Source organism: Gossypium hirsutum, chromosome A04, assembly GCF_007990345.1.
Source record: "Gossypium hirsutum isolate 1008001.06 chromosome A04, Gossypium_hirsutum_v2.1, whole genome shotgun sequence".
NCBI lineage: Eukaryota > Viridiplantae > Streptophyta > Magnoliopsida > Malvales > Malvaceae > Gossypium > Gossypium hirsutum.
This window is the reverse complement of record NC_053427.1, coordinates 12,910,663-12,935,709: the sequence shown is the minus strand read 5'-3', so window position 1 is coordinate 12,935,709 and position 25,047 is coordinate 12,910,663. Positions and strand designations below refer to the sequence as shown.

The window sequence follows — 25,047 nt, the reverse complement described above, 5'->3', positions numbered from 1 at the left end:
TTACATTTGGGGAGTAATAAGATGTATCACAACTTGAAACCATTTTGCTAATGGAAAAGGATAAAGAAAGACATAGTTGAATACATTTCTAAATGTTTGACATGTCAACAAGTGAAGGCAGAACATCAAGTTCCATCTTGTTTGCTACAATCAATAGCTATACCAAAGTGGAAATGGGAAATAATTACTATGGATTTTGTAACTAGATTGCCACTGTTATTGTAGAAGAAGGACGCTATTTGGGAAATTTTGGATCGATTGATGAAGTCTGCCTATTTTCTACTGGTACAAACTAATTTGTCTATATACAAGTACGCACAGTTGTATATAGATGAAATAGTAAGGCTTCACGGAGTGCTAGTATCCATCATTTCTAATCGAAATTCGAGATTTACATTGAATTTTAGGGAGAAACTATATGAAGCTTTAGGTACACGATTAAATTTTAGTACGACATATCACCTTCAGACTAATGGGCAACCAAAATGGTAATTCAGACATTGGAAGACATGTTAAGTAGTTGCATCATTGAATTTTAAGGCAGCTGGGAAAGGTATCTAACATTGGTTGAATTTACCTATAATAATAGTTACCAATCTAGTATTCAAATGGCATCGTATGAAGCACTGTATGGAAGAAAATGTAGAACTCCTATGTACTGGATAGAATTGAGTGAAAAATAAATCAGTGGGTCCTAACTTGATTAAAGAAACAGAAGAGAAAGTGAAATTGATCAGAGACCAATTAAAAGTAGCCTTAGATAGATAGAAATATTATGTCTATCTCAAAAGGAAAGATATTGAATACAATATGGGTGAGAAAATATTTTTAAAAGTGTCGCCATGAAAAAACGTTCTTCGATTTGGGAAGAAAGGAAAGCTGAGTACAAGATTCATTGGGCCATATGAGATTTTAGAATGAGTTGGTCTACTTGCTTATTGGTTAGCTTTACCACCAGATTTAGATAGAATTCACAATGTTTTTCATGTTTAAATGCTATGAAGATATCGGTCTGACCCATCTCATGTGATTACTCCTAAAGTAATAAAAGTCCAATCAAATTTGACTTATGAAGAGGAGCCAATAAATATACTTGCTCAGGAAGTAAATGAGTTGAAAAACAAATGGGTTTCGTTGGTAAAAGTCTTGTGGAGACATCATAATTCAAAAGAAGCAACATGGGAAAGAGAGGAAATGATGAGACAACAATATCTGCAGTTGTTTACATTAGGTAAATTTCGAGGACGAAATTTATTAAGGGGGAGAGAATTGTAACATTGACATTTTAACTCGGGGTTAGGTACAATGATAGATCGGGTGAAGAATTAGTGCAAAATTTTGAAATATAATAAATAGGAATTTTGAGTATTAAATTAGGAAGTTTTTAGAGCCAATAACAAAATAGAAAATACTCCTTAGGTAGGAAAATTTTAAATAGATACATTGGCTTAATTGAAAGAATAGAGAATTTGTTATGGCCAGAGTAGGAAAAATAATAAGTTAGAAGCTACATAGTAGTAGAGGAAAGGGATGAAGGATCAAGAAGAAATTTAACTAAAGTGTTGTATGAGTTTTCTTAGGAAATATGAAAGATGAGGAAGGACAAAGTGGTAATTAGCCAAGTAGATATTTATTAGGTGTAATGATGATGGGTAAAAGCGTAAAGATGGATGGCTTAAGGATTTATTAGCAACTTGACCATTTTAATTAAAAATGTGAGATATTTTAGTAGAATGGTGTAGAAAAGTGGAGAAAAAAATATGAAAGTTATCATTTTTTACCAACCACCAAACCGTCACTTTTTCCCCTAGTTTCCATCTAACTTCTCTTTTATTTCCTATCATGTCCTTCCTCCATTGTTGAACCATTCAAGCTTCAAACCTTCCTTTTTCTTTGAAATTTATTTAGTAAAAACTAAAAAGAAGACTATGAACAACTTTATTTCATGAGAAAACTTTCATAGTTGGGTTAAAAGAGAGAAAATTATGAGTTAGAGTTTTGGGCTTTGAAAGAGCTAAGGTAAGAGATGATGAAATTATCATACCATACATGTTTATTTATATTAAATAGTATAGGAAAGTCGCTTGATTTTGGTTTTTAACATATAAATATTATATGTTTGTTATGAAAATTGAAGAGAAAGAAAAGAAAGGAGGGAACCTAATTGAAGGAAAAGGGAAACAGAAGACTAAAAAGTGAAGGAAGAAGAGGATATTTCATCTCAACTTTTTTTGTAAGTACTACAAGATTTTTAAATTATTTTTATTTAAATGCTTATATTGTAATGTGAAATTATCTAGAATAAAAATGTAAAAAATATATTTATAGTTGTAAATAGATAATAAAAAGGGGATTAGATTATGAAATTATGAAATTTGTAAAGAAAATTATAGGTGGGAGAATATGAAATGGTATATTTGTTTGAACACTAAGTAATGATGTTGTGGTAAAAGTATGTGTGAAAAATGTGTGATATTTGTGATTTGTGAAATGGGGACTAAATTGTAGATGATGGAGAAATGTGAAATCTTTTCTGAAATACTTATGTAAAGTATTTAAATGTTTGAAATTTAGAACTATTGGATATTAGTGGCATGCCATGAAGGGACCTTAGTGCACTTTCCTATTATTAACACATTAATACTCTTTGTTTAGCACATTCGTGCTCTTTGTATAGCACCTTGTGCTTTCTGTTGATTAGTGCATAATAATGCACCTCTGTAATTGTTTTGTATCTTTGGTATGTTCTATAAAAGTCTACTATGGGCTAAAGATATGAAATGTAAACAAAGGTGAATCATCAAAGTGTTAAGGTAAGTTTAGTGACTTTCAAAGGTAAGTTAAATTTTGTTAAAGCAAGGTATAGTTGTATGAATTTAGTATATGTGTAACCATGTATTAAATTGAATAATTTTAAAACAATATGTTACGATTCATTTACCTATTTATTCTTGTAGTGCTTACTAAGCCTTCACCAGCTTAATGTGTTTATTTTAATGTGTAGATACAGTTAGACTCAAAGAGATTGAGTCGGGGTAGGAGATCTCTCATCTCATCACATCCCCAAGAGCTCCAAGAGTAGGTACTATATTTTGAGTTAAAATGGCATGTACATAGGTAGATCAAATGTGTTCCTATGTTTAAGGACTAAAATGCAAACTCTTGAAACTCTATCTATTTTGGTTTTACATGAAGTATTTTGGTTCTATATGAAATAAATTATTGAAACCATAAGTATGTTTGCAAATATGGCTTGCTAATATGACGGTTATGGCTTATTTGGAATTTTAATACATTTTGAATTGGTCTTAAGTGTTGAGAAGAATCTAATATATATTGCAGGGGGTTTAGTGAATTTTTAAATTGATTTTTGCCCAAATTTTACCCAAGGTATCGATACATAGGCTTTGAAATACAAAATTGTCAAAACAGAATGTGATTATGGCATCATTTTTGTCATTGGTATCGATATCGGAGGCTAGGTATGATACTAGGCCTAAGGTATCGCTGCCTTCATCAAAATTTGAATTTCTGGAGTTCCAAAATTCTATTTTGGTATTGATTTTGTGCAGTGGTATAGTAACTATTTTAAAAGCTATCGATACCTTTTGTTTTGGTATCGATACTTTTTCCCTATTTTGAGTAAAAACAATGTTAAAGTCATTTCCAAACATAATCTAACATCCAATAATGACCCCACACGTTTATATTAATAATTTTTGGGTTAAATAAGTTAAAATACTATGTATAGATGTCTAAATTAATCAATGTCTAGCCAAAATTGTTTTGGTACCAAATGTAATAGTCTTATACCGGGTCTATACGATTGGACCGGGTATAGAGGTGTCACAGTTTCGCACAGCCGATGTGACCCTTCTGGGATGGAGAGCTCATATGTGAAATTGGGAAGTTTTATTCCCTGAATGACCATAACTCTTTGAAGTTCCTCTTGCTTAATGGTACAAAGATAAAGTTTGTTTGTCACTAGAATCGGAGACAGTCGTTCTTGCGGTGGATGGGTTGGGACTAACCAGTTACCGATTTCTCTCATCCTCTCCATAACTCGAGTAAAAGAAGAAGGCAATATTTAAAAAGCAAAAATGTTTGAAAATAACTTTGTTTCAAGTTGTTGGAAAAGCTAAGTGTGAAGGATTTAGGGTTTGAAAGGCTTCCCCTTTTAAAAAAGGATTTCTCTTCCTGCTTTTTAATGATTTGTATAACCAAGGAAAATCAATGACCTAGAAGTAAGCAGATGAAAACGGTTCAACTTTCAATGGTCAGATACGCAATCTCGAAACCCACTCGCACACGCGACAGAACAATCGTTATGCATCACAGCTCGCAAACGTACCTAGCAAGCTACATTAAAACTTGACATTATGTGTAACACCTTATGACCCTCATCCGTTGTCAGAATAGATTCACAAGGTATTACCTATCAGAAAACAGATCAGACTAACCATTCATAATCAATCATGCATAAAATATAGTTTCTTTGATCTTTCAACCATGAACAAATTTTAACCAAATTAAAATAACTAATAAATTTCAAAATAATCAACACATAAGTCCATTGAACCATATACTCATGTTTAGAAATTAAGCAAGCCATTTTCGCATGGCTAGAATATTTACAATTTCAAAATATAACTTGTTTCAAAAGAGAGCTAAGCCTATACATGCCATCTTTTAAAATATAAACTATCAAAAAGTACCAAAACAGTGACGATGGTGTGGATGACTTTGGACTTGAATCCTCGAGCTCGTAGCTTTCAAACAATATCTATAAAATAGGACAAACACAAAAACATTCATAGTAAGCAATTAAGCTTAGTAAGTCTTAAGTATTTTAAACAACAAAACTTATTTATGCACATTATTCACATATAACATATTCGAAATGCAACACTAATTAGCCGAAAATGCATAGCCACATTAAATCCATTTCATTGACTTATCATTTCTTCAAAGTTCGAATTACATAATCACACCATCTAAATGACTAGAAGTAATTCTTTGATTCGACTTTATAGAGTTAATTCAGAGCACTGCATTCACATATAATTTCAATGATCATAATCACATATATAACATATACTTTCATGTACTAAATTCAAAATGGCCGAATATAAATATACACAACCACATTTCATATACTTCTTGTTTCACTTCGTAATTTAATTCACATTATCCTCATATGCATAAACAATTTATACGTACCTGGACAATTTAATCTATCGAACGAATCTAGATGCCGTATAGCATAAATCTCATATTCATAGTCTTTTATTATTTCACCGGCAATTAGCCTGCTAGGTATAAACCTGAAATTATCACCGGCACGAGGCCTGCTAGGTATAAACCTGAACTTATCACCGGCACAAGGCCTACTAGACATTAAGTCCGAAACTCATTCATCGGCATTATGCCTGCTAGGCTCATGGCCCGAAACAATTTCACCAGCTAAAAGCTTGCTGAGCCATAGGCCCGAATAATAATTCGAATATAAATTTCACAAAATCATAATATATACACTTCTTGTATTTATGCATTTCACACAAGTTAATCACATTAGTCCACTTAGACTTCATTCACGTATAATCACTTAATAACTATCACACTATTGCTTCTTTATTTACCATTACATATCTTCCATCTCATGAATATAACTTACGGCAATATGATCATAAAAATTTCCTTATTTCACTTTCATGCATACCATTGGGCTTTATGCATGTATATATATGTATATATACTAAAAGTATGGCTAAATTCTCGTGACATATCATGATTCATTCACAAATAACTTAGATTTAAATACTTAAAACTTACCTCGAGTATTTCTGAACAACTACGGGTCGGCTATTCAACTACTTTAGCTTTCCCCTTATCCAATTTGCCCCTCTATGCTCTTGAGCTTAAATTCAACAATTTTAAACTAGTTATTATTCGACTATTCAAGCATTACTTCAAAAATATAATATATATATGTATATATCTATTCGACTTTCCGACATATAGATCATAGTAAACAAAAGTCATATACATTATAGGTCATCTTTGACCTTTCTATTTTCATCAATTTGAACCATTCCTTGACCAAATATTACATTCAGCATTTTTTTTATGAAATACAATTAATTAATTCATCCTTTAACCTTAAACACATTCGGCCTTAAAATACAAACAATTTAACATTTCCTTTGTACACACCCTTAAGACCAAATGCATAATTCATTATTCTTAACATATTTATACCTCATAACTATACTTATTTCCCATCTATCAATCATCATCCGAACATGTATATGTAAGATACATATTAATACTTAGTCAACTACCATTCGTCACTTAACATGATTAATTTCCATTTTCAATATCTTAGAAACCTAGGTTAGCCGAATATACAATTTCACCTATGCATAAACATAACTCACATTCCATTAAGCTTACATTATTCAAAATCATATCATTAATGCATAAAGCCGAACCTTTAGACATTCAAACATCCTTTTATCAAATCACTAAAACGGAAAATATTCTTTTTCTAACATTTTAATACTCAACATTTGCTCAAATCATTATTCAAGTTCAAATTTGGCTAACACACATATAAATACTAGCAACTAAATATTAACTTTGCATTTCACCATAATAGCCAATTGCCATTAAACAATTAAGCCACAATTATTCAATTTTACCAAGCTCAACTCATCTATTATCAACCCTCAATACACAAAAGCATCAAAAACAACATCAAAGAAATACAAACATCCAAGACCGAATGTCATCTTCATCAATTTACAAATTTTTTTTCCATGAGCTAGCTTCTATACTTGATGACCACTCCAAATATACAAAGATTTTCAATGAAAGAGAATTAAAAATACCTTAATCAACTTAAAGGTGACTGAATGCCTTGACTTCAATTTCTTCTTTTCTTTCTTTAGGTACGGCAATGGAAGAAGAAAAAGATGAATAAACTTTGTTTTTATCACCCTTTTCTTTTAATAAAAATTCATATTTCATATTATTTATCCATTAAACATTTAATTAATTAATATAAAAGACATAAAATGTCAATCATCCACTAACCTTGCCGTCCACTAACTTAAGGAAGGGGGTATTTGACATGCAAGTCCCCATATTTTAAACCATACAATATTTGGCCATTGCAAATTAACCTATCACATTTTCAAGTTTCTCACATAAGTCCTTTTTAATAATTTCACATTCAAATGAAAAAATTAAGACATGATACTTTCACACATGAAACTTCACATATAATAAAAATAGAAAAGAACATTTAAATAATTTTGTGACTCGGTTTTGTGGTCCCAAAACCACTTTTCGACTAGGGTCAAATTAGGGCTGTCACAACTCTCCCCTTTTAGGAATTTTCGTCCCCGAAAATCTTACCAGCAAATAAATTAGAGTATTGTTCTTTCATGGAATATTCTAGCTCCCAAGTGGCTTCTTCAACCCCATGTTTGACCCATAGTACTTTTACTAACGAAATTTTATTTTTTCGCAGTTGTTTCACCTCGTGAGCCACAATACGAATTGGTTCCTCTTCGTAACTCAAGTCAGATCGGTTTCCACTTCCGATGGATTAATCGCATGCGAGGGATCAGGTCTATATCGCCGAAGCATCGAAACATGAAAAACATTATGAATCTTTTCAAGTTCAAGGGGCAAAATCAATTTGTACGTTACCGGCCCAATTCGTTCCGAAACTTCATACGGTCCGATAATCCCCGGGCTCAACTTGCACTTACGACCGAATCTGAGTACCTTTTTCCACGGTGATACTTTTAAAAGAACTTTATCTCTAACCTGATACTCAATATTTTTATGTTTCAAATCCGCATACGATTTCTGACGGTATGACGTTGCTTTCAAACTTTCGCGAATCACTTTGACTTTCTGTTCAACTTCTTTAATCAAATCAACTCTGTAAATCTTACTTTCACAGAGCTCGGTCCAAAACAACGGTGTGCGACATTTACGACCGTACAAAGCCTTGTAAGGTGTCATCTTGATGCTCGATTGAAAACTATTGTTGTATGCGAATTCAATCAAAGGTAAGAACTTTTCCCACGAACCGCTAAACTCAAGGATGCAACATCTTAACATATCCTCGAGTATCTGTTACCCGCTCCGATTGACCATCAGTATGGAGATGAAAAGCGGTGCTAAAATGCAACTTGGTACCCAACGCATCTTGTAATTTCTTCCAAAATCGCGATGTGAATCTCGGATCTCTATCCGACACAATAGAAGTAGGTACCCCGTGTAATCTTACAATCTAAAAAACATACAATTCAGCTAACTTATCAAGTGAATAATCCGTACGAACGGGAATAAAATGAGCCGACTTTGTCAATTTATCAACCACAACCCAGATCGCATCTTTCTTGCTCAGTGACAATGCCAACCCAGATACAAAATCCATCGTGACTCGATCCCACTTCCATTCAGGTATCATGATCGGCTGAAGTAATCCCGAAGACACTTGATGTTCCGCTTTCACTTGTTGACATATCAAACACTTCGAAACAAAGTAAAAAATGTCTCGTTTCATACCGTGCCACCAGTATTGTTGTTTCAGATCATTGTACATTTTCGTACTACCCGGGTGAACTGACATTCGGCTACTATGAGCCTCGCTCAAAATTATCGAAATAAGCTCTGAATTTCTCAAAACACATAATCAATTTCTGAACCTCAAACAATCATTGCTATCAATAAAAAATTTTGAATCCTCTTTTGAAACATATAGTGCTCATTTTGCAACTAATTCATCATCAAATTTTTAAGCTTCACGGATTTGTTGCATCAATAACGGTTTTGCTTTTAACTCCGCTACTAACACATCATTAGCGGACACAAACAGGTGCACATTCATTTCTCGCAAAACAAACAGTGATTTATGGCTTAAAGCATCAGCAACCACGTTAGCCTTTCCCGGATGGTAATCAATGACAAGCTCGTAATCTTTCAATAATTCTAGCCAACGTCTTTGTCTCAAATTAGAATCTCTCTGAGTCATCATGTATTTGAGGCTTTTGTGATCGGAATACATATGGCATTTTTCCTCGAACAAGTAGTGGCGCCAAATTTTCAAAGCGAAAACAATAGCAGCTAACATTAAATCATGAGTCGGATAGTTTTTCTCATGTGGTTTCAATTGTCTCGAAGCGTACGCTACTACTCTACCCTCTTGCATCAACACACAGCCCAAACCATTCAGAGACGCATCACTGTAGATCACAAATTCTTTACAGATTCTGGCTGAACTAACACTAGAGCTTCGGTCAAAAGGGTTTTCAATTGATCAAAACTTTTTTGGCACTTTTCTGACGATTCAATTTTGACATTTTTCTGTAGCAACTTAGTCATCGGTATTGCTATCATCGAGAAGCCTTTCACAAACCGTATGCAATATCCGACAAGTCCCAAAAAGCTTTGAACTTCCAAAACATTTCTCGAAGGCTTCCAATCAAGTATAGCTGAAACTTTACTCGAATTGACTTGGATACCCGATGCGGATACAACAAGCCCCAAAAAGCTGACTTCCCTCAACCAAAATTCACATTTACTGAATTTCGCATATAACTGCTTGTCTCACAAAATTTTCAATAACAACCTCAAGTGTTCGATATGCTCAGTTTCGTCTCGTGAATAGATCAGGATGTCATCTATAAACATGACTACAAACTGATCCAAATACAGTCTGAAAATCTGGTTCCGTCTTTCTTTTTCACAAACAGCACTAGTGCACCCAAGGAGAAAAACTCGGTCGAGCAAAACCTCTATCTGTCAACTCTTGCAACTGAGATTTCAATTCTTTTAGTTCGGTTGGTGCCATACGATACGGAGCTATCGAAATAGGTGTAGTCCCTGCTACTAGTTCAATACCAAACTCTACCTCCCGAACAAGTGGTAATCCAGGTAATTCCTCGGGGAATACATCCGGAAACTCACAAACTACTGGCACTGTCTCAAGTTTCTTTTCTGACTCCTTACTATCCAGTACATACGCAAGATAAGCTTCACACCCCTTTTTTACATAGTTCTGAGCTAACATCGAAGATATTACTGCCGGTAATCCATTTAAATCAGTAGACTCAACACGGATTATCTCATTATTCGAACATCTGAAGTCAATTGTCTTTTGCTTGCAATTCACTATCGCATCATTCATAGTTAACCAATCCATACTGAAAATGATATCAAACTCGTGAAATGGTAATAGCATTAGATCAGTCGAAAGGCAAGAATCTTGGATCATCAGGGGACATTTCTTACACACTTTATCAACTAGCACATAACGGCCCAAAGGATTTGACACTCAAATCACAAACTCAGTAGACTCAACAGGTAGAGTCTTATTGGATGCCAAAGTTTCACACACATACGAATGAGTAGAACCAGGGTCAATCAAAGTAATAACATCAGTATCAAAAAGAGTGAAAGTACCCGTAATAACATCTAGCGAAGAAGCGTCCTTGTAACACCCCTATGCCGTATCCGTCGCCAGAATAGGTGAAAGGGCATTGCCAGACTTGAAACTCATATCAGAACAGTAAATTTTTTTTTTTGAGAACATTCCTTTAGATAAATACTAAAGACAGTCAGGGATACAAATTTAAACTTCTATAAGTACACATTCAAAATATGCCTTTTTCGCATGGCTTATATACATTAACCAAAATATTCTTCGGCCACTGGTCTATTCTATACATGCCATAAAATAATTCAAAACATAACAGTAACAAACAGTGGATAGTGATAGTGTGACTAGTTTCTGACGATCCCCGAGTCTGTAGCTTCCAAATGAGATCTATAAAACAGAGGAAACAAAGTAAACAGAGTAAGCATTACAATGCTTAGTAAGTTTTAAGCAGTGTCAACAGATAACAATCAAATTATAACATAGTTGTTCGTATTTTTATTTCACTCTTCCTTCGGGCATACCATCCCTTTACCGAATATGCACATCTCATCATATACAATAGGCAGATAATCTTTCACATAAAAGTGAGCTCATGTGACATAGATATATTGTATAATTTCACATAACCTCTCACACTGATCCAATGTCACATAATCATAGGAATAGTCTCATAGATTGCTCACGTATGCATCACATAACTACCTTATGACTTAGTTCAAATCAAGCTCACATATAAACTTGGAGTACATACCTGTTTAACCTTTCGTATTAAATATATGTATAAGTAATTCTTACTGCAAAGTCTTATAGCTTTAAACTCTACTCGGATTATCAGCGAGACCTTTAGCTCAGATGAAATCTCCACACGAGTCAGCGGGTCTTAACCCAGACATAGTCACCACATATGGTCATCTAGTCTTTAATCCCGGGTTTACATCATAGAGTTTCATGCATATTTATTCACATGTTACAACATTCACATCGACTATCATATTTGTAATTTCATTTACCTCATCAACTATCTAAAAACACACCTTCCGCCGTTTGTCATTTGGCCACAATATATATATACACATCTCATACATATCTCACATTAGCCATTTGGCTTTACCACATGTCCATCTCATACACGTTTTGCATTAGCCGTTCGGCTTTACCACATATATACACTTCCACGTTCATCACATTGGCCATTCTGCCTTGTCACATATATGCATGTTCACATTCATCACATTGGCCATTCGGCCTTATCACATATATGCATGTTCACATTCATCACATTGGCCATTCGGCCTTATCACACATATGCATGTTCACATTCATCACATTGGCCATTCGGCCTTATCACATATATGCATGTTCACATTCATCACATTGGCCATTCGGCCTTATCTCATATATACACATTCACATTCATCACATAAAATCCTAAATCAAAATATAAATTTTCATGTATTCACATCACAATTATCCAAATATACTTCACATACCACATATACTTTCATGTATACACTTTGTCTTGGCTGAATCTACATCTATCATTTTTCGATGAATAATTCAATTTCAAGCCATACTATCATTTCATATTCGAATACTTATAAACTTACAATTTCACAAATTTTAATATCAAAGATCCATCTAACACTCATAAATCATTTTATAATTTCAAAATTTAGAATTCACGTATGGGTTTAATCAATAGCTTATGAGCAACTAAAACAAGTTTTATCCATGTTTACAACATAACCACAAATTCTCTACAAGCTGTTTTCCTGAGCAACAGTCGTTAAATTATTTGTAACTGGGGCTACAAAATTCCAGATTATGTGCCGTTAATTTTCCATGAAAATAGACTCGTATATCCTCTATCCACAAAATTTTCAGAATTTTTGGTTTGGCCAATCAATACTAGATTTTTCTTAAAGTTTCCCCTATTTTACTGCTTGACTACTCTGACTACTCTTCACTAAGAATTTAATTTCTCATTGTACAGAATTCAAAATATGTTTTCGTTTGTTTTGTTTGAAACTAGACTCATTAAGGAGTCTAAGAATACAATTTTATCTTATAATCATTTTTGTACGATTTATGATGATTTTCCAAATACTAAACAGGGGATTTCGGAGCCATTCTGACTCTGTCTCACACAACTTTGAAAATCTCATTATCGGCAACCCCTTTACTTACACGATTTCTTTTATACGAAACTAGACGCGTCAGCTTTAATTACATAATTTATTCAGCCTTTAACTCAACTCCCACAATTTATGGTAATTTTTCCAAAACACGCTACTGTTGCTGTCCCTAGTAGATTTATACAATTTACTCTGTAAAGTTCTCATTCACATATTTAATACATAATATCATATATGCCGTCATTTGGAAAAGTCATTGACCTTAACGTATATACATAATTCATATTCATCCCGTTTTAAAACTTAAAACTTACAAAGGAATCAAACTCAAATACTTAAGAACTTACCTAGTATCTTTCTGAGTAGTTACGGGTCGGCTATTTCGTCACTTTAGCTTTCACCTTATCCGAAGTTGTCCCTATGTGCTCTTAATCAACTTCATATACTTCACTTAATCAAAGCAAGAAATACAATTATCCTCACTATCTCACACATATACGTTCAGTCAATCATTACTATGTTACAAGTCAAGCCTAGCTTAGGCTAGATCGAACATATATAATCTTTTAACTCAATTTACGAATCAAGACATATTAGTTATCAAGGGTTGACCATGATACACATAGTGAGCTCCATTTTTTTAACTCACATTCGACACATAAAAACATACACAAAATTTTCCACACAAGCTAGTATTTTAGTAATTAATATGATACAAGTTAAACCAAAAGTTTACAATAAAATTACAAGGTACATACATAGGGCCCATATACATGTTTATTTTAAAACACCACCCTTTAAACCCTCTAGCTCTACTTACAAAAGACTCTCATAACTAAAATCCATAAGTAAGTCATCCAATTCCACCATTTCAATAAGTATTTTATACCAAATCTAATAACTAAATGTTATTAATGAGATTCATACCAAGACCGAATATTCATTAACAACCAAAGCATATATTCAACAATTTAACAATGTATTTAACCTCCATGGCCGAATAGATCCTTTCTATTCCATTTAACTACCATAATTTAAAGTATTTAAATCAAGTTCATGAGTTTCTAATTTCATTACTTCAACCATTCAAAGCCTATCTAATTTCTCAAATAGATTTCTAATACAAGAATTAAGCCAACCTACTAACCTTAACACCCACTACTTATGTACAAAAATTTATCCACCCTAGCCTATAGTTCATTCGGCCATTCTTCACTCAACCAAACAAAATTTCATAGCAAACGCCTATGACCGAGCACACACATATACTTACATCTCAATACTCATAATATTCAAAATTCACATTTTAATAAATTATCTTAAACAATGCCGAATCCTTAAGTGATTAAACATCAAATTTTACTCAATTCAAAACATATAAACAACATTTATTCATGACATCAAGCATCTTTATTTCAGCTATTACTAGTATAAGCATTAACCATTCATGTTTTTAGAAAGACCAATTTCTTTCCTCAACACATTCATCATCAAAATTCAAATAAAACAATCAAAATTCCTTCCTTTATAACCATAACCGAATGCTCCATTCACCCATCATTATTGAAAATTTTAGCATGGGATAAGCAAGAACCATGATAATTTATCTAAAACAAGTAAACATTTCACAAATTTAACACAATATACTAACCTCCCTAAAGATTCAAGTGACCGAAATTCCTCCCCTCCTTTCTTTCTTCTATTCGGCCAAGTTGAACAAAGAGAGAACTTTTTTTTCATCACCAAATTTCCTTATTTTTATTTAAAGTATAAAACCATTTAACTAAAATTAATACATATTTTAATATGAGTCCATCATCTTGGCCGGCCACTACTAGCAAAAGGGGTTATTTGACATGCAAGTCCAAGCATTCTTATAACATGCATTAATAAGTTACTTCAACATTTGCCTAACACATTTCTAAATTTTCTCACATAAGTCCTATTTAATAATTTCGCATACAAATGATAAAATTAAAGTATGAAACTTCCACACATTCATATTCACATATAATAAGCATCGAATATGACTGTTAATTATTTATATGACTCGGTTTCGTGGTCCCGAAACCACTTTTCGACTAGGGTCAGATTAGGGGTGTCACAGTCCTCGTGCACTCGTATAGCATAGGCTCTGGCAGGAGCATGAGCCTTAGAACGTACAACAGTATCTTTGGTCCCTCTCTGATTTCCACTAGCATTACCCGCATGTCTAGGTGGTCTACCTCATGTCTAGGTGATCAGTATTCTGTTCAACTAATTTCAGACAGTCTCGGATAAAATGATCAGCTGATCCACACTTGAAACAGGAGCGGTCACGAAATCTACAGCTTCCTGAATGCCATTTGCCATAATGCTTGCACTCAGATTTGTCCTAACGATCATTGCCAACACTGGCAACAGAGGTGGCTCGTGTACTCACAGGAGGTCGATCGCGGTCTTGTCTGAAAAAACCCGAAGTATTCTTGGATCGACCTGAATCATCTCGAAATTTCTTTGATAACTAATGAAATGATTTTCCCGAATATCTTTTATGGAACTCTCTAGTTCCATCATCAACTTTTCTTTTCTCTCTACCGAGCTCTTTGGCTTTACAAGCTCGCTCGACAAGCACTACAAACTCTCTGATTTCCAGAATACCTTCATTCAACCCGTCCTCAAAGCGTTTACAAATGATAGCTTCGGACGAAACACATTCCTGAGCATATCTACTAAGTCTAACAAACTTTCGCTCGTAATCAGCAACTATCATAGAGCCCTGTTTGAGCTCGAGAAATTCCTTCCGTTTCTGATCGATGAATCTTTGACTGATTTATTTCTTGCGAAACTCGGTTTGAAAGAATTCCCAAGTAACCCATTCTCTCGGCACAACTGAAATCAATGTATTCCACCAATAGTAGGTAGAATCACGCAACAGAGATATGGCACATTTTAAGCACTCATCGGGTGTGCACGATAATTCAACAAACACGCGAATGGTATTATCGAGCCAAAACTCAGCCTGCTCGGCATCATCACTCTCAGTAGCCTTGAACTCAGTAGCCCTGTGGTTTTGAATTCTATCAACCGGGGGCTTGCTCAATCTCAATGGCTCGACTACCGAAGGTACCACAGGTGCAGGTTTTGTAGTAGTCGGGGGTGGGGGTTGTGTAACAGCCGGATTAGTTCGCACATATTGGGTAAACCAAGCGTTCATCATAGCATAGAAGGCTTGTTTAGCCTCATCATTTTGATTTCTTGCATTCGGTTGAGAGTCAATCGGCGCTGTCCCGTGCACAGGAGCAGGCGCTACACTCTCGACATCGTTAGCTACCGCTCGATCGGGATCAGAATTCATTACTATACGAAAAACACATTTCAACTGTTAGAAATCATCACACTATCGTATTAACACTTTATGGCATGTATAGCTAGACTCACACACGCTACTTTAGTCTTAGAATCGATTAACCGTAGCTCTGATACCAATAAAATGTAACACCTTATGACCCTCATCCGTCGCCGGAATAGATTCACAAGGTATTACCTATCAGAAGACAGATCAGACTAACCATTCATAATCAATCATACATAAAATATTGTTTCTTTGATCTTTCAACCATGAACAAATTTTAACCATATTAAAATAACTAATAAATTTCAAAATAATCGACACATAAGTCCATTGAACCATATACTCATGTTTAGGAATTAAGCAAGCCATTTTCGCATGGCTAGAATATTTACAATTTCAAAATATAACTTGTTTCAAAAGAGAACTAAGCCCATACATGCCATCTTTTAAAATATAAACTATCAAAAAGTACCAAAACAGTGACGATAGTGTGGATGATTTTGGACTTGAATCCCCGAGCTCGTAGCTTTCAAACAAGATCTATAAAATAGGACAAATACAAAAACATTCACAGTAAGCAATTAAGCATAGTAAGTCTTAAGTATTTTAAACAACAAAACTTATTTATGCACATTATTCACATATAACATATTCGAAATGCAACACTAATCCATTTCATTGACTTATCATTTCTTCAAAGTTCGAATTACATAATCACACCATCTAAATGACTAGAAGTAATTCTTTGATTCGACTTTATAGAGTTAATTCAGAGCACTGCATTCACATATAATTTCAATGATCATAATCACATATATAACATATACTTTCATGTACTAAATTCAAAATGGCCGAATATAAATATACACAACCACATTTCATATACTTCTCGTTTCACTTCGTAATTTAATTCACATTATCCTCATATGCATAAACAATTTATACGTACCTGGACAATTTAATCTATCAAACGAATCTAGATGCCGTATAGCATAAATCTCATATTCATAGACTATTATTATTTCACCGGCAATTAGCCTGCTAGGTATAAACCTAAACTTATCACTGGCACGAGGCCTGCTAGGTATAAACCTGAACTTATCATCGGCACGAGGCCTTTTAGACATTAAGTCTGAAACTCATTCATCGGCATTATGCTTGCTAGGCTCATGGCCCGAAACAATTTCACCAGCTAAAAGCTTGCTGAGCCATAGGCCTGAATAATAATTTGAATATAAATTTCAAAAAATCATAATATATACACTTCTTGTATTTATGCATTTCACACAAGTTAATCACATTAGTCCACTTAGACTTCATTCATGTATAATCACTTAATAACTATCACACTATTGCTTTTTAATTTACCATTACATATCTTCCATCTCATGAATATAACTTACAGCAATATGATCATAACAATTTCCTTATTTCACTTTCATGCATACCATTCGGCTTTATGCATGTATATATATGTATATATACTAAAAGTATGGCAAAATTCTCGTGACATATCATTATTCATTCACAAATAACTTATATTTAAATATTTAAAACTTACCTCGAGTATTTCCGAACAACTACGGGTCGGCTATTCAACTATTTTAGCTTTCCCCTTATTCAAATTTGCCCCTCTATGCTATTGAGCTTAAATTCAACAATTTTAAACTAGTCATTATTCGACTATTCAAGCATTACTTCAAAAATATAATATATATATTCGACTTTCACACATATAGATCATAGTAAACAAAAGTCATATACATTATAGGTCATCTTTGATCTTTCTATTTTCATCAATTTGAACCATTCCTTGACCAAATATTACATTCGGCATTTTTTTATGTCCATTCATCCCAAATACAATTAATTAATTCATCCTTTAACCTTAAACACATTCAGCCTTAAAATACAAACAATTTAACATTTTCTTTGTACACACCCTTAGGACCAAATGCATAATTCATTCTTCTTAACATATTTATACCTCATAACTATACTTATTTCCCACCTATCAATCATCATCTGAACATGTATATGTAAGATACATATTAATCCTTAGTCAACTACCATTCGTCACTTAACATGATTAATCTCCATTTTTTATATTATAGAAACCTATGTTGGCCGAATATACAATTTCACCTATGCATAAACATAACTCACATTCCATTAAGCTTACATTATTCAAAATCATATCATTAATGCATAAAGCCGAACCTTTAGACATTCAAACATTCTTTTCTCAAATCACTTAAACGGAAAATATTCTTTTTCTAACATTTTAATACTCAACATTTGCTCAAATCATTATTCAAGTTCAAATTCGGCTAACACACATTTAAATACTAGCAACTAAATAGTAACTTTGCATTTCACCATAATAGCCAATTGCCATTAAACAATTAAGGCACAATTATTCAAATTTACCAAGCTCAACTCATCTATTATCAACCCTCAATACACAAAAGCATCAAAAACAACATCAAAGAAATACAAACATCCAAGACCGAATGTCATCTTCATCAATTTACAAAAAAAATTTGCCATGAGCTAGCTTCTATACTTGATGACCACTCCAAATATACAAAGATTTTCAATGAAAGAGAATTAAACATACCTTAATCAACTTAAAGGTGACCGAATGCCTTAACTTCAATTTCTTCTTTTCTTTCTTTAGGTACGACAATGGAAGAAGAAAAAGATGAACCAACTTTGTTTTTTTCACCCTTTTCTTTTAATAAAAATTTATATTTCATATTATTAATCCATTAAACATTTAATTAATTAATATAAAAGACATAAAATGTCAATCATCCACTAACCTTGCCATCCACTAACTTAAGGAAGGGGGTATTTGACATGCAAGTCCCTATATTTTAAACCATACAATATTTGGCCACTACAAATTAACCTATCACATTTTCAAGTTTCTTACATAAGTCCTTTTTAATAATTTCACATTCAAATGACAAAATTAAGACACAATACTTTCACACATGAAACTTCAAATATAATAAACATAGAAAAGAGCATTTAAATAATTTTGTGACTCAGTTTTGTGGTCCCGAAACCACTTTTCGATTGGGGTCAAATTAGGGCTGTCACAACTTTGCCCCCCTTAAGAATTTTCGTCCATGAAAATCTTACCAGCGAATAAATTAGGGTATTGTTCTTTCATGGAGTCTTCTAGCTCCCAAGTGGCTTCTTCAACCCCGTGTTTGACCCACAGTACTTTTACTAACGAAATTTTCTTTTTCCACTGTTCTTTCATATAGTGAGCCATAATATGAATCGTTCCTCTTCGTAACTCAAGTCAGATTGGATTTCCACTTCCGACGGGTTAATCACATGCGAGGGATTAAATCTACATTGCCGAAGCATTGAAACATGAAAAACATTATGAATCTTTTCAAGTTCAGGGGGCAAAATCAATCTGTACGCTACCAGCTCAATTCGTTCTGAAACTTCATACGGCCCGATAAACCTCGGGCTCAACTTGCACTTACGATCAAATCAGAGTACCTTTTTCCACGGTGATAATTTTAATAACACTTTATCTCCAACCTGATACTCAATATTTTTACATTTCAAATCCGCATACGATTTCTGACGGTCTGACGCTGCTTTCAAACTTTCACGAATCACTTTAACTTTCTGTTCAACTTCTTTAATCAAATCAACTTCGTAAATCTTACTTTCACAGAGCTCGGTCCAAAACAATAGTGTGCGACATTTACAACCATACAAAGCCTCGTAAGGTGCCATCTTGATGCTCGATTGAAAACTATTGTTGTATGCGAATTCAATCGAAGGTAAAAACTTTTCCCACGAACCGCTAAACTCAAGGATGCAACATCTTAACATATCCTCGAGTATCTGAATTACCCGCTCCGATTGACCATCAGTCTGGGGATGAAAAGCGGTGCTAAAATACAACTTGGTACCCAACGCATCTTGTAATTTCTTTCAAAACCCCGATGTGAATCTTGGATCTCTATCCGATACAATAGAAGTAGGTACCCCGTGTAATTTTACAATCTGAGAAACATACAATTCGGCTAACTTATCAAGTGAATAATTCGTACGAACAGGAATAAAATGAGCCGAATTTGTCAATCTATCAACCACAACCCAGATCGCATCTTTCTTGCTCGGTGACAATGGCAACCCAGATACAAAATCCATCGTGACTTGATCCCACTTCCATTCAGGTATCATGATCGGCTGAAGTAATCCCGAAGGCACTTGATGTTCCACTTTCACCTGTTGACATATCAAACACTTCGAAACAAAGTCAGAAATGTCTCGTTTCATACCGTGCCACCAGTATTATTGTTTCAGATCGTTGTACATTTTCGAACTGTAGCACCCCAAACCCGACCCAGAAGTTATGGCCAGATCCGATATGCCACATCGAAGCATTCAAAACATTTTATATTGTTGATCCAAAAAAACTTACTTAGTGTTTTAAAAGATAATTTCATTATAAGTTAAAGTGAATGGAAGCTGTGCACCAGGTAGGAAATCGGAAAAGAGGAGGTGAGTCTATCGGACTACTTAAGTACCAAGCTCCCTTCGGATCCAATCCTAGACATGCACACCGCCATTGCCACACCTTAACGTCATGTATATTTCTAGGAAACTGATTTGATTAAGTTATTTTTAGGAAAAGTGATTAATTTTGGAAAATACTTTCATTGCAGAAGCATTGCTTGTTTTCGTGTTATTTTGAAATCAATTACTGTTTTTGAAAACGCGCTCTAAAGCTATCCAATTTCAACAGTTAAATATAAATATTACCTATCTTAATAAAACATATAAAAACCATCAAAAATAATTAAGCGGACTTATTACATTTAAAAACCCAAAACTTCAAACGTAAATAAAAGGATGTCCAGTTCACCAGAAGAAAACCAAACTTTCAAAACGGGTGGCCACTCTGAATTCCCTCACAGCTCCAAGCCCACTATGGTTGGGGATTTCCTGCGTGGAAGAAAATAAAAGGGGTGAGTTTGGGGAAACTCAATGTGTAAGGAAAACCCATTCAAAGCCCAAGTCAGCTCAAGCCTATTGGGCCTAAGCCCATTCAGGTAACAGTGATACTGGGCCAGAGCCCTTTTCAGATTACAATAAACTGGGCCTTAGCCCCTTATTCAGATAACAGTATGGCCCATAGGCCCATTTCAAAATACAAGCAACATCAATAAACATATGCAAGCCCATTTGGGGAGACTACTCAACCCACCAACCACTACACTCCACCCGTACCAGCCATACACTCCATGTGGGGAATAGCTCAACCCACCCAGCCCAACACTCCACAGTTGCAGCCTTGCTACTCAGTTAACAGTAAATTGAGGCAAAGCCTCCAGTACGTGGACATGCCACTTTCAGTACTTCCTCCGTCAATATCCCAGTCCCTTGCATCAGATGATAACAACATGGCATGCAGTAAATAACAACAGTCAAACATGCATTTAGGTCAATTTAACCCTAGGGGTATTTCGGTAATTTATCTCCTAAACTGTAAATTTTTCACTTTTAAAGGTATTTCAGTAATTTATCTATTTTAGGGTTTTTCATGCATATTCCTACTTTTCACGTACTAACAGAATCACGTACCGAGGGTTCTTACCGAATTGGGCCCGTTGGCCCATCATTCCAATTTTGGCCCATTAAGCCCAAAAATATCGAGGGCACAGAAATCATGCACTTTGCAGTCCAAATTTTTGCAGCTTACCAAAAACATTAATCGATTTACCTTACGAGCATTCGCACACTCGCAAATCTACAAAATACCGATTTTCGGCATTTCGGCTTTGCGACTTTTGCCAATCCAGACTAAGAAAGAGGGTGTTAGTTACACACCTGTTTGCGACGATATGCTGACAAGATCAACATACGAACTGCCTACAATTGGATTACTAACACATTAATCTAACTATTCAAATACGAACTACGTATTAACCCCTTACAATATTCGGCCAACCACACCTACAGATCATAGTAAGCTTATAAGAAATCAATAAGCAACTCATTAACAAATTTTTGTCAGTGTTTACCACATAATCATAATTTCACTGCAAGCTGTCTTCCTGAGCAACAGTCACTAAATCATTTATAACTGGAGACATGAAACTCCAAATCAAGTTACGTTAATTTTCCCTGAAAATAGACTCATATATATTCTATCCATAAAATTTTCAGAATTTTTTGTATGGCCAATCAATACCATATTTTTCTTAAAGTTTCCCATGTTTCACTGTTTGACTAATCTGACCACTCTTCATTACGAATCAAATTTCTCATTGTACAGAATTAAAAATATGTTCTCGTTTATTCCATTTGAAACTAAACTCATTAAGCTTTAATTACATAATTTATGCAGCTTCTAATTCGTCTCCCACAATTTATGGTGATTTTCCAAAGTCACGTTACTGCTGCTGTCCCAAGCAGATTTATTACCAAATCACTCTTTCACACATACCTTGCATGCATGTTATTTAAACATGTATATCACCACTCAATCATCACATATCTATGATTTTACTTAAGTATAATCTCCATTTCGTCATTTTAAAGCACAACATGTTAGCCGATTTTTCCCTTTAGCATCTAAGGCACATGCATGCTCATTTGTTTGGCTCAACTTCACCTATCTTCCATTTTTCATCAAAAGAACATGAAACAACAACCATTTCCTTCATTTTAATTCATGACTAAATACTCACAACACAACTAAAAACCAAAATATGCTTCAAGAGTTAAGGTAGAATCAAGAAGAACTCATGAACATCAAGATAGAAGCAAACTACCATGAACTTACCTTCAATTTTCTTCCCCAAGTGACCGAACATTCAAGAGCTTTCTCCTCTCCTTTCTCTTCTCTAACTTTAGGCTATGATGAACAAAGATGGACAAAACTTTGTTCTTTTCACCCCTTTTTCTTTTAATAAAATTTCATATTTCATCCATTTAATTCTTTAATACAAAAGACATGAAATTCCCATCATGGAACATTTACCTAAACCATTATCATGGAACATTTACCTAACCTATTATCATGGAATATTTACCTAATCCATTATCATGGAACATTTACCTAACCCATTATCAATTTGTATCAATTTGTACCATAAATTATGGATATCAAGTGCTCATATTGTCTACAACAACATGATGGCTGGCCACTTCATGTAAAATGGGAGGTTTGTCATGCAAATCCTCCTATTTTGCACTCCTATTTATTTGGCCACTTCAATTTAGCCTATAGCATTTTCAAACATTTTCACATAGGTTCTATTTCATAATTTCACCCCCTTTTTCTTATGGAACAAAAATTAACTAAAATTGCCGAGTTCTATCTTAAGCTTGGGCCTTCTAGAGGCCCATTAACATAATTAAACCTATGCCAACATTCACAGAATTCCTGAAAATTAGGGCGTTACACGTACTACCTGGGTGAACTGCCATTCGGCTGCTATGAGCCTTGCTGAAAATTATCGGAATAAGCTTTGAATTTCTCAGAACACATAATCAATTTCTGAACCTCAAACAATCATTGCTCTCAATCAAAAATTCTGAATCCTCTTTCGAAACACATAGTGCTTGTTTTGCAACTAATTCATCAACAACTTTTTGAGCTTCACGGATTTGTTGCATCAATAACAGTTTTACTTTTAACTCCGCTACTAACACATCATCAGCGGACACAGACAGGTGCACATTCATTGCTTGCAAAACAAACAGTGATTTACGGCTTAAAGCATCAGCAACCACATTAGCCTTTCCCGGATGGTAATCAATGACAAGCTCGTAATCTTTCAATAATTCTAGCCAACATCTTTGTCTCAAATTCGAATCTCTCTGATTCATCAAGTATTTGAGGCTTTTGTGATCGGAATACACATGGCATTTTTCCCCGAACAAGTAGTGGCGCCAAATTTTCAAAGTGAAAACAATAGCAGCTAACTCGAGATCATGAGTCAGATAGTTTTTCTCATGTAGCTTCAATTATCTCGAAGCGTACGCTACTACTCTACCCTCTTGCATCAACATACAGCCCAAACCATTCAGAGACGCATCACTATAGATCACAAATTCTTTACCGGATCCTGGCTGAACTAACACTGGAGCTTCGGTCAAAAGGGTTTTCAATTGATGAAAACTTTTCTGGCACTTTTCTGACCATTCAAATTTGACATTTTTCTATAGCAACTTAGTCATCGGTGTTGCTATCATCGAAAAGCCTTTCACAAACCGTCTGTAATATCCGGCAAGTCCCAAAAAGCTTTGAACTTCCAAAACATTTCTCGAAGGCTTCTAATCAAGTATAGCTGAAATTTTACTCGGATCGACTCGGATACCCGATGCGGATACAACATGCCTCAAAAAGCTGACTTCCCTTAACCGAAATTCACATTTACTGAATTTCGCATATAACTGCTTGTCTCACAAAATTTTCAATAACAACCTCAAGTGTTCGATATGCTCAGTTTCGTCTCGTGAATAGATCAGGATGTCATCTATAAACATGACTACAAACTGATCCAAATACAGTCTGAAAATCTGATTCATTAAATCCATGAAAACCGCAGCGGCATTAGTGAGCCCAAACAGCATCACTAGGAACTCATAATGTCCGTATCTCGTTCTGAAAGCAGTTTTAGGCAAATCAGAGTCTCTAACTCGCAACTGATAATAACCCGATCTCAAGTCTATCTTCGAAAATACTGAGGCTCCTTTCAGTTGATCAAACAAATCATCAATCCGCGACAACGGATATTTATTCTTTATCGTTGCCTTATTAAGCTGACAATAATCAATGCACATTCTCATGGTTCCATCTTTCTTTTTCACAAACTGCACTGGTGCACCCCAGGGAGAAAAACTCGATCGAGCAAAACCTCTATCTGTCAACTCTTGCAACTGAGATTTCAATTCTTTTAGTTCGGTTGGTGCCATACGATACGGAGCTATCGAAATAGGTGTAGTGCCTGCTACTAGTTCAATACCAAACTCTACCTCCCGAACTGGTGGTAATCCAGGTAATTCCTCGGGGAATACATCCGGAAACTCACAAACCACTAGCATTGTCTCAAGTTTCTTTTTTGACT

At 34.5% G+C, this 25,047-nt stretch overlaps 1 long non-coding RNA gene across 1 annotated transcript; it reads left to right on the top strand.

Annotated features, from left to right (window-relative positions):
- The first annotated feature begins 1,824 nt into the window (after window positions 1-1,824).
- LOC121227965 (uncharacterized) lies at window positions 1,825-3,118 on the top strand. Its single transcript, XR_005925478.1, has 3 exons — window positions 1,825-2,019; window positions 2,138-2,233; window positions 3,005-3,118. It is a non-coding gene; the product is annotated as an uncharacterized lncRNA (long non-coding RNA).
- The last annotated feature ends 21,929 nt before the right edge of the window (window positions 3,119-25,047 follow it).